Source organism: Ovis canadensis, chromosome 15 (assembly GCF_042477335.2).
Source record: "Ovis canadensis isolate MfBH-ARS-UI-01 breed Bighorn chromosome 15, ARS-UI_OviCan_v2, whole genome shotgun sequence".
In the NCBI taxonomy this organism is placed as follows: Eukaryota; Metazoa; Chordata; class Mammalia; order Artiodactyla; family Bovidae; genus Ovis; species Ovis canadensis.
In genome coordinates, this window is record NC_091259.1 from 65,441,506 (window position 1) to 65,452,591 (window position 11,086).

An 11,086-nucleotide genomic window follows, 5' to 3' on the forward strand; every position below is an offset into this window, starting at 1 on the left:
CATATACTTTTCCATTCTGTTTTCATTCAAGCAGCCTAAAATCAGTCTGTTTGCTGTGGGACTAACTTCCTAAAACTAAAATGTTAATGAAGTACTTGTAGATTACCTTTCCATTGTGTACGTCTTCGATATTCTAAAACTTAGTAGAAGATTAAGTCTATGGTTGAGATCCAAAGCTGCTGGCTCTTACATTCCACAAATTCACACCTGCATACAGGGCTGTGGATGTGTGTATATGACCAGGGGTGGGGGGGGGGGAGGTATTGGATACTTAACAGTAGGTTCTAAAGACAAAAGTACCCAAAATATCAACAAGCTGTTTGCTGTACTATGAGGCGGGCATGCTCAACTTGCTGTGTGTTAAGCTGAAAACCAGAGCTATTTATATTTAAAAGAAATGAGATTACCAATCATCTGCTTTTTGAGTATTGAAAAGCTGGAACTCTTCAAAGATTCCAGGAAGAAGAGAACAACTTACATTTTAATGGTGCCCCTATTAAGCAGAAAATTCAAGGGTTTTGAGCCAGGATTTTAGAAATTTGCATTATTTACAGAACTTCCCTCTCTCCAGGTGAATCAAATGAACCAGCAACATTCCAGCATCTCCCCACCCCTGTTTGGCTATTTTGAGATTTAGGCAATTAACTCACATAGTACAAATGAATCATTTGAGGTGAGGTCATTGTATTTCTGGCAAATGATCATTTTCTTGGTTCCTTCTGTTTGCAAGTAAAAGTTACACTTATTGAAAAGACATCCTAAAACAGAGTTCCTAAATGTTTTATTTTCTGGACACCCAAATGTTGACCTGCTGTAAGTCTTAAATAATCTTAAAATAAATGAGATTTCCAGTCACTAATTCAGCTCTGAATAGGCAATGAAAGCCTCCAAAGGTATGTGAAAAATTACTCTATTTTCCTTTTTTTAAAAAATGTGATGTCTAAGTGTGTCTGCAATGTTCTAATGCTTCAAAACATGTACGTAAGTCTTGTTTATCTGGAAATCATTTCTTTCTGCTTATATCATTTATAAATAGAAAACGTTTTGTAATGACTTAAAATAGCTCTACATACATAATGCTTCTCCTGTCATAATACTTAGTACAGGTCTATATTTACCAACATTTATCACATTTTGCAAAATAAAGTGGAAGAAAAAAAAAAGACGACTTTATGGCCTGGGAATTCCAGTAATGGTGACCAACGTGTTTTAAATTCCAGTAAAGGTTATGGTTACATTTCAACAAGTGTCTCTTTCCTTTCCCTTACCTCCAGCAGTAAACTTGCAAAAGAAGAATCTTAAGCAAGGTATTTGCAAAATCAAGGAACAGGAGTTAATGACCTTAAGCAAGGTATTTGCAAAATCGAGGAACAGGATTAATGGCGATTTTAAAGGGGTATGGTCCCTTGGGTAAAAACTTTATGATCTATTGCTTATAATAATTTGGAGTACTACATCCCATAATCTCATAAATTTTCAACCTAAAAATCATAATGTTGCATGAGGTAAACAAACACCTGTAGACGAATTAATCAGTAATTATACCTCAATAAATTAAACTGCAAAAAATATAAGTATATACAGATATAATTTTAAGACCAAAATGGCCTCTGACTTTATAACAGACTCACATAAAAATACCTTTTGGGGGTAAAATTAAAGGTAAGGGGATATTTTCCCAGAAGTCAAACCAATTTGAAGGTCTCATTTAATAACATTACTTCCTATTTAAAATCAATATGCAGTTTTATATGCAGTAAAAAGAAATCAACGTTCCCAATTACACATGACTTTGCTAGAAAAAGATAACTGTACTAGGAGAATTAATACACACTCAGAAATATGCTTTTCTTTGCTTCTGGCCAAGAACATTCCTGCACTCTTGTCAGAAAATATTCGCTGTTTACTGCTGACATTGAGGAGTAAGTGTTAAGATCCCTGAAGGACCCTAAAATGAGATCCAGGAATCCCTAACACACCACCAACCATAGCCTGTCAAAGCTCCCCCAGCTCAAGGAAAACTTGCACTGCAGCCAGGGAGGCGCGAGGAGTCGAAATTCATCCGAGTCGGGAGTCAGAAGCGTCATTCAACAGGTCCCTCCTACCAGCTACCGAAGAGATCCCGCAAAGCCATCTCTTACCACTTCCCCACCCCCCAGCCTCCCGCCCCTGCAGCCGCTCTGGGCAGCTTAGCCGGCAGAGGGCACCCTCTACCTTCCCTAGCGCCGCTCTCCCCACCCCTCCTCCTCGCGGCCCCTCCAACAGTGTCCCTCCACCCCGCTCCACCCCCAACACACAAACAGCATCCTTCGACGGTGACTCTAGTTCACCCCAGCAGTCCCAAGGCTTTTCTTCCCTAGGGGGTGCCACCAGTCTGGAAGTCCCCTTCTCTGCCCGTCGAGCAAAGAGCCTCCAACCCTCAGCTATTTCTTTCCACGCACGTCTCATTCACCCATTTCCTCTTCCCGGCTGTGCATGGCATCCCCGGGGACCTACCCGAGTCAGAACATCACCCTCCGCCAAACACATACACATACATATACACACATCCCTCCCAGCCCCTGAAAGCCAAAACTTTTCACTTTTCTGCAAGGTGCCTCAAGGGAGGTGGCCGGGGTGGGGAGACGCGTGAGCACAACTAGCCCCGGAGTCCCGCAGCCCCTTTCAGGTCCGGGCTGCAGGAGTGTGCTAAGTTTCCCGAGATAAACTCGTACTGGACCCGTAAAGGTCCGCTTTTTAACTCAGCTCCTGGGGAACAGCTGATGGTGTGCAGCCCTGCTGAAGCCCCGGGGACGCGGTAAGCGGGCTGAAGGAGCAAGCGGCCCCCCAAAACCTGCGCAGGGGCCGCCCAGCCCTTGGGAAAGATTCATATCTCAGCCCCAACCCCGTCACCTTAGTCGGGGCCCCCCACAGCTGGCGCCCTAAATCGCTCTCACGACCCCTCCTCTTCTGGGGGGTACCCGGGGCGCCGTCTTCTATCGCGCAGCTCTGCGTCTCTTCTTGGCTTTCTCTCCGCCACTTCTGGGCTTCCCGGGGTCCCCTCTCTCTCGGGCGTCCTGGCTACCCCTTTGGATCGTGCAGTGGGAGAAGAAAGCTCAACAGGAACAACGCAAAATGCCCCCTTCTTTTGGAGGGGAAGAAAGGAGTTCTGGCCTGTTCCCCATAACTTCGCACTCCCACCCCTCGCGCCCCAGCCAACTTTCCCCGGCGAACCGGCGGCTCCCGAGCCAAGCCCCACGTCCGATGCTCGCCTACCTCCGGGTCCACACAAAGCTCACGGGTCCCCGGCGGCGGAGTCACATCGTCGTCCCGCTCCTGGCCCCTGCGCCCAGCCCAGGTCCCCGTCGCGGAGCCGCTCGCCGCCGGCCCCACAGCAGCGGTGGCAGCTGCAGTTCAAGCGTCTCATCAACGCTTCCCGAGGAGAAGGTGGGGGGCGCGCCGGACCGGTTCCTCGGCCGCGCCCGGAAGCCCGCGGCGCGACGGGGTGCGCGGGACAGCGAGCGGGCGGGTGCGCCCGGGCGCGGCGGCAACCGGGACCCGGAGCTCCAGCCTGCGCCTGGAGCTCGGGTCAGACATTATTTAGCTCTTCGGTTGAGCTTCGATTGGTCAAACGGCGCCGCCCCCCGCCCCCCCTCCCCCAGCTCGCCCGCGCCACCGAGACCCGTGCGGGGCGGCCGCTTAAAGGGAACGCCGCGCCTTTTCCTCGCCCCCGCTCGGCCCGGGGGAGTCCCCGGGCTGCCCAGGCGCCCCGGACCCGCGCGCCCCCGTTCGGCCAGTCCCCCGGGCCCCGCGATGTGGCCCCGTAAGCCCCGCGCCAGTCCCTGGGGCGCCTCAACGGGACGCGCGCGCCACGCCCGCGGCTCCGATGGGTGACCTAGCCCCGGCCCGGGGGAACCCCGCGTCCCGGGCCCTCCGCGGAAACCCGGGCGGTCCACGCCGGGACTGAAGGGAGCGAGCGCGCATCGGGCGCCCCCGGGGTCTCGCTCCCCTCTGTGGCAACTCCCCCCCGCTTCATCCCGGCACCTAAGTTCTGTGGGAGAGGGCGTGCGTTTCCCGGGCCACGGACACACCTTCCCGCACCTTCCCGCACGACGGAGCTTGCCAACGCGAGCACACAATGAAATCGCACAGAGCAGGGGGGCTATTGGTTTACTCCGCTGCCTTAAACACGCCGCGGCTTAAACAGAGTTCGTGCACTGACCTCTCCGGAGTTTGCCTAATAGGAATCCAATCAAGATAATAACAGCATTTTTTATTCATGAACACCCCCAGATAACGTTACACCAAGTTACTTGCTCCAGTCGGGAAGCCGAGGCAATGACAGACCTCACTCAAGCCACACGCTTTCTAGTCGACCAAACAAGAGGAAAAAACGGAGAGAGAAAGAAAAGAAACCCACCTTTTCAGTCACTACTTGTCAAAGTAAACATCAAGGCAGCTGCTCTGGGGAAGACTTCGGCCCCGAAACTCCCAGACTCTATTCTTTTTTCACGTTCCCTTTGGTTAAAAAGAAGGGGTGGGGTTGAGGGGAGTCTTTGGTGCCCGGTATGTACTCCTTCTGGTCTGCAGCAAAGAAGTTAAATTATTGATAGTGGAAATTGCATGGCGGAGGTAATACTCGCACCCCCTGAGCGAAGAGCTCCATTTGATCTCGGCAGAGGCTGGGAGATTTCATGCTAGCTTGTGGGGGGAGCGGCTGCGCGAGCAGCCTTCTCCGGGTGAATGGGAAAGTGGGTGGGAGTCCACGAGAGGGCTCCACGGTGCCTTGACGTGCGCTGTCATATGATACCTCCGCTGCCTCGAAATAGACACTCTAGTGCACGAATTACCAGAATCAAAATTCAGCGCATTTAAAATGATACATCTTTTATTAGAAGAGTTCCGTTCCAGGGCATTGCATGGTTCTGCAGATGTTTTCACTTCCCTCCCTAGCAAACTTACACACATAAACCAACCCTTTTAATAAAGAACCTGGGTGGCAAAGATAAATAAAAAGCCTTCTGTTTTAGTGTGTGTGTGTGTGTGTGTGTGTGTCTCGGGGTGGGCAGTTGGCTCAATTAATCCTCACTTCGCCCCTCTTCCCCCGCAGCAGTCTTTCTGATTCTTAGTTGCAGGTAGCCAAGACCCTTGCAGAGAACTTCATATTCACTTTCAATATACTATCGGACAAACGCTTTCAACCGCCAATCTAGGTTCCTGCTTGAAGGCGGAATTTTCTTCCCACTAGTTCGACCAGTTCCTGCGCGAGAGTACAGACCTTAAAATTTAGAATAAGGAACGGAAAAAGACCCTGACATTTAACTTGTAATCCTGGGACCTCTTTCGAGCATAGAAACCACCTGTGTTTTAGTCGCTCAGTCGTGTTCAACTCTTTGCGACCCCATGGGCGGTAGCATTCCAAGCTCCTCTGTCCATGGAATTCTGCAGGCAAGAATACTGGAGTGGGTTGCCATTTCCTTCTCCAGGGGATCTCCCTGACCCAGGGATCGAACCCAGGTCTCTGAGCCACCAGAGAAGCCTAAAAAACCTCCTGGGTTGCCTATTAAAATGTAGATTTATCCTCCTGAAATTGTGATTTAGTAGGGGTGGGGCAGCGTCCAGAAATTAGCATTTTAACAATCACCTCTAGCGATTGCGAAGCAGAAAATCTGGGGTCAGATTTGAGAAGCACTCTTTCTTAAGCAATGCATATTTGGGTGTCATAGGAATCTCTTGTTTCCCCCAAATTTGGTAGGCAGTTTTATGAGTATGTGCATTTCTTCTGTAATCTCAAAGGAGTTTGACCTAATCATTGCTAAGACTCATTGCTTTAAGAATTTCTCTAAACACTCCAACATTAATTTGGGGAAAGGGAAAGATTATAAACAGTTTCCTCCCCTGAACCCTTCTGTGGTTATCAAGAATGTGCTGTTGAACTGAATATGTAATATCATTATATACTCAGTTCAGTTTGCCTAAGGGTTTACAGTTTAAAAAAAAAAATGAGTGCACTTATATTAGCTGTTTTAGAGCTTCTAAAGACCAGTCACAGAAATTACTATTCTTATTTTATAAATGAAAACCGGAGGCTCAGTGCCACGAAATCATTTGCCCGAGTTCACACAGCCAAAATGCCAGAGACAAGACTTTAATAAATAAGGAACTCCAGCTAGAAATATCCCTGCCTCTCCCCACCCCCAATAAGGGAAGCTATGTTTCTTGGAAGTGTTACCAAGATGTGCGATCTTTCAGCGCCTCTTTGCAAATTGTTGGACTGAATAGTCAAATTATTCAAATATATGCATATTCTTAGAGTGTCACACATTTAGCTTTGCACCTCTATCAACTTGACAGTATACATGACCAGCACAAACTACCCTACAGCACAGATGGTGAAGTATATTGTGGAATATTTAATGTATGTGAAATATACAGGCTAGTTGGAAGCAATGAAGGACAGAGATCAAGAAGCCCAGCTTGGCCCCCTCAAAAAACCTCTGTATGATTCCCTAGGACATCCCCGATGGCTCAGTGGTAATGAATCTGCCTGCAGTGCAGGAGACTTGGGTTCAATCCCTGGGTTGGGAAGATCCCCTGGAGAAGGAAATGACAACCCACTTCAGTATTCTTGCCTGGGAAATCCCATGGACAGAGAAGCCTGACAGGCTCCATGGGATCACAAAAGAGCTGGGCACGACTTAGTGACTAAACAACAAATTGATTCCTAGGGGTGTAGGCTGAGTGCAAACCCAATTTCTTTTAATATGGCAAAACAATTTGAGAGGCTAGTTTATAAATTTAAAAAAAAACTGTACTGCTTTATAAAATACTGGAGGAGCCCTACCCTAAGCTCGCTCTCTCTCTCTCTCTCTCTCTCTCTCTCTATATATATATATATATATATATATACATTTATGACTTTATGATGACTTCAAACCAGTGCTTACTTTCCAACTTTAAATTTACTTGAAAATGAGTTATTTCCCCAGGTTTTTAAGCTCCTTTGTAATTGCGTTCCTTCTGGAGAAATTCCTAACCAGTGAATATCAAGAATCTGAGCATTCTCAATACTGCTAAATGAGAAGTTATGGCAAATCTACCTGCTAAATTCACATTGCCACGTCAGCATTTCTGCTGAAGCAAGGTGTGTTCTTATTTCTGAGACTCTGGTTGTATATATAGCCAATCTTCTTATTTCTACTCTCCCTCGATGTTATACAGATGGATATATCCTTACTTTCCAGTGTGTGGTGCAGTTTTACTGAGGAAAAGACAGACGAGCCAGAAATGGCAAGAATATTTAAAAATAAAAGAAGATCAAATGCCAATTCAGATAAACCTTCTGATGAATCAGACCTCTGGACACTTATGAGCATTTCCCAACTTTCTGATTTGTGATAATGGTGTTACCAAAACAATAAAAACACAGACTTAAATGCTTGCCTATTTGCCTTAAAAATACATCTTACATTAAAAACAATGATGCCAAGATAAAGTTGTACCAGTGTCTTGATTGGAATTCTGAATAATTTTTTTATTTGGTTAATTCAGGTGGCATATACAGATAGTGTTAGAGGTCTAAGATCAAATGCTTTACAAAAATCATTTTTCTATTGTGATCAAGGGTGATGCTGAAAATATAAGCACGTATTTCTGATTATTTTTAAAGATTGGTCTCTGACATGATTGCTGTGGGAGCAAAGATTCCAAGTTTGTAATCTGAATATTTTCTCAGTCACCAAAATGGGGAAAATTTTCACTGCTTGAAAAGAAAATGCTCTCGATTCTACTTTTGTGGGACCTACAAAATTAATTTTGAATTAATCAAAATCTCTATTTTTGGTTGGATCTAATCAATCCTTCTAACACGATATTCTAGAAGGACAAAGGTCAGGGAGAAATTCCCATCTATTCTTGTCAGGAAATATGAACTAATCCTCATTACCCAAGTGGGAGCAGAGGCAGTAAGCTTAGATGTGACATTGACATATTTTTTCTATTAATAATTTTAATTGGCTGAGGTCAATTCTACTATCACTATAAGCATTTTATGTTTAATTATGTTTACTTAAGTTTCCTAGTTACCCCTGTCTTCAGTCTTCCTTGCAAAAAAAAAAAAAAATGTCTAGGATCAAATCAACTGACCTCAAAAACTGCTGAAAATTGGCATATTGGAAATAATAAGTAAACAGAAAACTCTCCTGCTCAGCAGAATGGCAAAGATGTTTTCAAATTCATGATGTATGGTTTCAAAGGGCCAATCCTGAGAAACTGTCACTCAATCCTACAAATTATTGAGCAAGGCCGTCCTGAGAATAATCTTACAGGAGAAATAATATCCCTTTTCATCAGATGGTACCTTAATATGAGGTGTACTTCTTACTGGTAAGCTTTTCATGAACCATAACTGTGTGCCATACTGAAATACATCCAAATGGGTCAACACCTGTTACAGAAATTATGTAACCAGGCATGGCCATTAGTGATGAACAAAAGAAAAACACAGTAAGAAAATATTAGAAGCGCCAAGATTAGGCGAGTAGCACAAAAAGGTCAAAAACTGATCCCATCTGGGAATAATATTTAGCTGGATCAAAAAAAAAAAAAAAGGCATAAAAACCATTATGAAACAACTAACTCCCAAGCATATGAGAGTCATCAACTTGTAGCCCTCCAAGTTACCAGATTCTCCCCCAGAACATTTAAAAACCAATAGTGAGCAATAAATTGGTTTACTTGTTACAATGTTTCTACAAGGATAGTCAGAAAGGACCCGACTGTGGGCTTTAGGACCAAAGTTAGGACTGACAATGGTAGCTGATGGTTTGCTGGTTGTGCAGGGAGAAGAGCCAGAAAGAACCATAGTAAGTTTAAACCAAAGCGTTTTAGGACATTGAATCAGGTTGTAAGGAGCAGGTTACCTTATTTTTGAAACCCAACTATTTAGGTTGTGTGATGATGGGAGTGAGAGATTTTCTACTGCTAAATTTTATATTCTTCATGGAGAAAGTTAGCAACGTATGCAAAAAGATAATTTAGAAAAAATAATTACTGAACTTCCTAAAGTCATATTTTAAAAATCGCACCAAGAATTTGGCCTATTTTTTCATGATTCTGAATCTACACAGTGTCTATGGTGAATATTTTTTGGGAGGAAGGACTCAAGTACTCTTGTCAAAATCTTCTGGGTAACCCAGATGTGGTAGGAATAAAGTCCCCAGTGGTACCCATGCAAGGATTAGGTTTTAGATTTGTGTCACATACAGAATCATTTAGAAACCTCTGAGACTCTTGATTGTCTTAACTTCAGTTTACTACCTTCACTTCATAGTTCCATTCATTCAGTTGATGAAAACTTGCTGAGCACCTCCTGCCAGACAATGCTCTGTGGACTAGCATCCATGCAAATGAGTAAAACACATCTTAGCCCTTCAGCTGCTCAAATCCTACACCTAAGGTTTGTGTTTTAATCCATTGGGCCACATATGAGTTAGTTAAAAGTAGGAAATTATGCTTTATTTAGTTTTGTTTCCCCTTGCCTTGGGTTTACTATGTAGAAAGATGACCATCAGCATGATCCTAGTGGTCAAGGAGTAGTAGTGATGGACAAGAAACCTGCTCCCAAAGCTGAAAGGGAAGCTAGCAGCTGGGGAGGGCCCCTCAGGGTTGATCAGTGCCCTAGCCATCTTTGGTTAGCAGTATTTTACAGAAGGCAGACAAAGGATAAGAAATTAGGGTAGAGTTAGTGATAGGGAGAAAATGAGACATAGATCGGGAAAATAATTTTTCTAAATATGATTAGGTAGACTTATAAAATGGGCTCCCCAGGTGGCACTAATGGTAAAGAACCCACCTGCCAATGCAGGAGACACAAGGGTTTGAACCCTAGGTTGGAAAAATCCCCTGGAGGAGGGCATGGTGACTGGCTCCAGTATTCTTTCCTGGAGAATCCCATGGACAGAGGAGTCTGGCAGGCTGCAGTCCACAGAGTCACACAAAATCAGACACCACTGAAGCAATTTAGCATGTATACATGCAGACTTATAAAAAGATAGATCCAGAAGGGATCTTTCAAGATTATCTCCTCTTCCTCACTACTCATAGGCCTATCACAACAGACCAGGAAAACAGACTACACATACTTCCTCCGACTTCCTCCGACGACTTTTCTAAGAATCCAGTCATCATAGTGCTTGGAAGTTCCCACTTGTAACATATTTTTGTTCTTGTTGCAATTTATATTTTATTTCATTTTATCCAACCTTAGTGAAGATAGAGACCAGCTGCTTCCTAACCATCTTGTGTTATTAAGTCACCCCTTAGCTTTTCTCATAGCGAGAAATCAGATCTCACAATCTTTCTTCATAAACTCCAACTTCCAATCCATTAATCATGTTCCTTGGTCTACCCTGGACCTCCTCCAAGATTTCCATACTCTTCTGAAAATGTAGAGGCCTGTATTAGACATGTCTGTGAAATTATCCAGGGCTCAGGAAACATGGGAGTCATGAATTATATGAACACAGCTGTTGGGAAAAACTAAAGGGAAGATTCAATCAGATTGATGAATCCTTCCCTTGCAACTTGGAGACAGAAGCGGTTGTTTCAGAAAAAGATGAGACTTTATGTCAAAGCTATATATTCTATCATTAGTTTTCAGATGAAACATTTTTCAAAAGAAACAGATCTTTAATAGGACATTGTGTTTTTATTTATCCTCAGCAAAATTGTTTAAGAACAAGTAATTTTTCTGTTCACTTAATGTCCCACGTTGTAGACCTTATCTGGTAAATTAGGATAGTACTTTCATAGTCTCAAGTAATTTCTCTCAGAACGTAAGGTCTACAAAACACTACATGACTTTTGAACTTTGAACTTTCTCCTAAATTGAACCATGTCTTTTCATTTCATCTGCATTCCAAACCTAATTAGAATACAGTAACACTAAGTTGAAGTCCATAAAAGAGAATCAAGCTAACCTACATGATTGCTAGAATCAGGTTTAACTGATCATTTCACTTGTCAAGAATACCTCTGTTATAATCTCACAGTCCAATGTGACCAACTATTTTGGGGCTTCTAATTCTTGATAGCCCAGTTGAAGAGC

The 11,086-nt window shown here is 44.1% G+C and overlaps 1 protein-coding gene across 2 annotated transcripts in view; it reads right to left on the reverse strand.

The window, feature by feature from the left end:
* The window catches only part of BDNF (brain derived neurotrophic factor), a 41,348-nt gene extending 36,624 nt beyond the window's left edge, over positions 1 to 4,724 (reverse strand). The window contains exon 1 of one of the 2 annotated variants that reach the window (XM_069553844.1): positions 4,400 to 4,724. The gene's annotated coding sequence lies outside the window, so the exon portion shown is untranslated. Of the gene's footprint in view, positions 1 to 3,255; positions 3,706 to 4,399 lie in introns of those variants that run through there. The other variant, XM_069553843.1, reaches the window with a different exon arrangement.
* Positions 4,725 to 11,086: the final 6,362 nt, after the last annotated feature.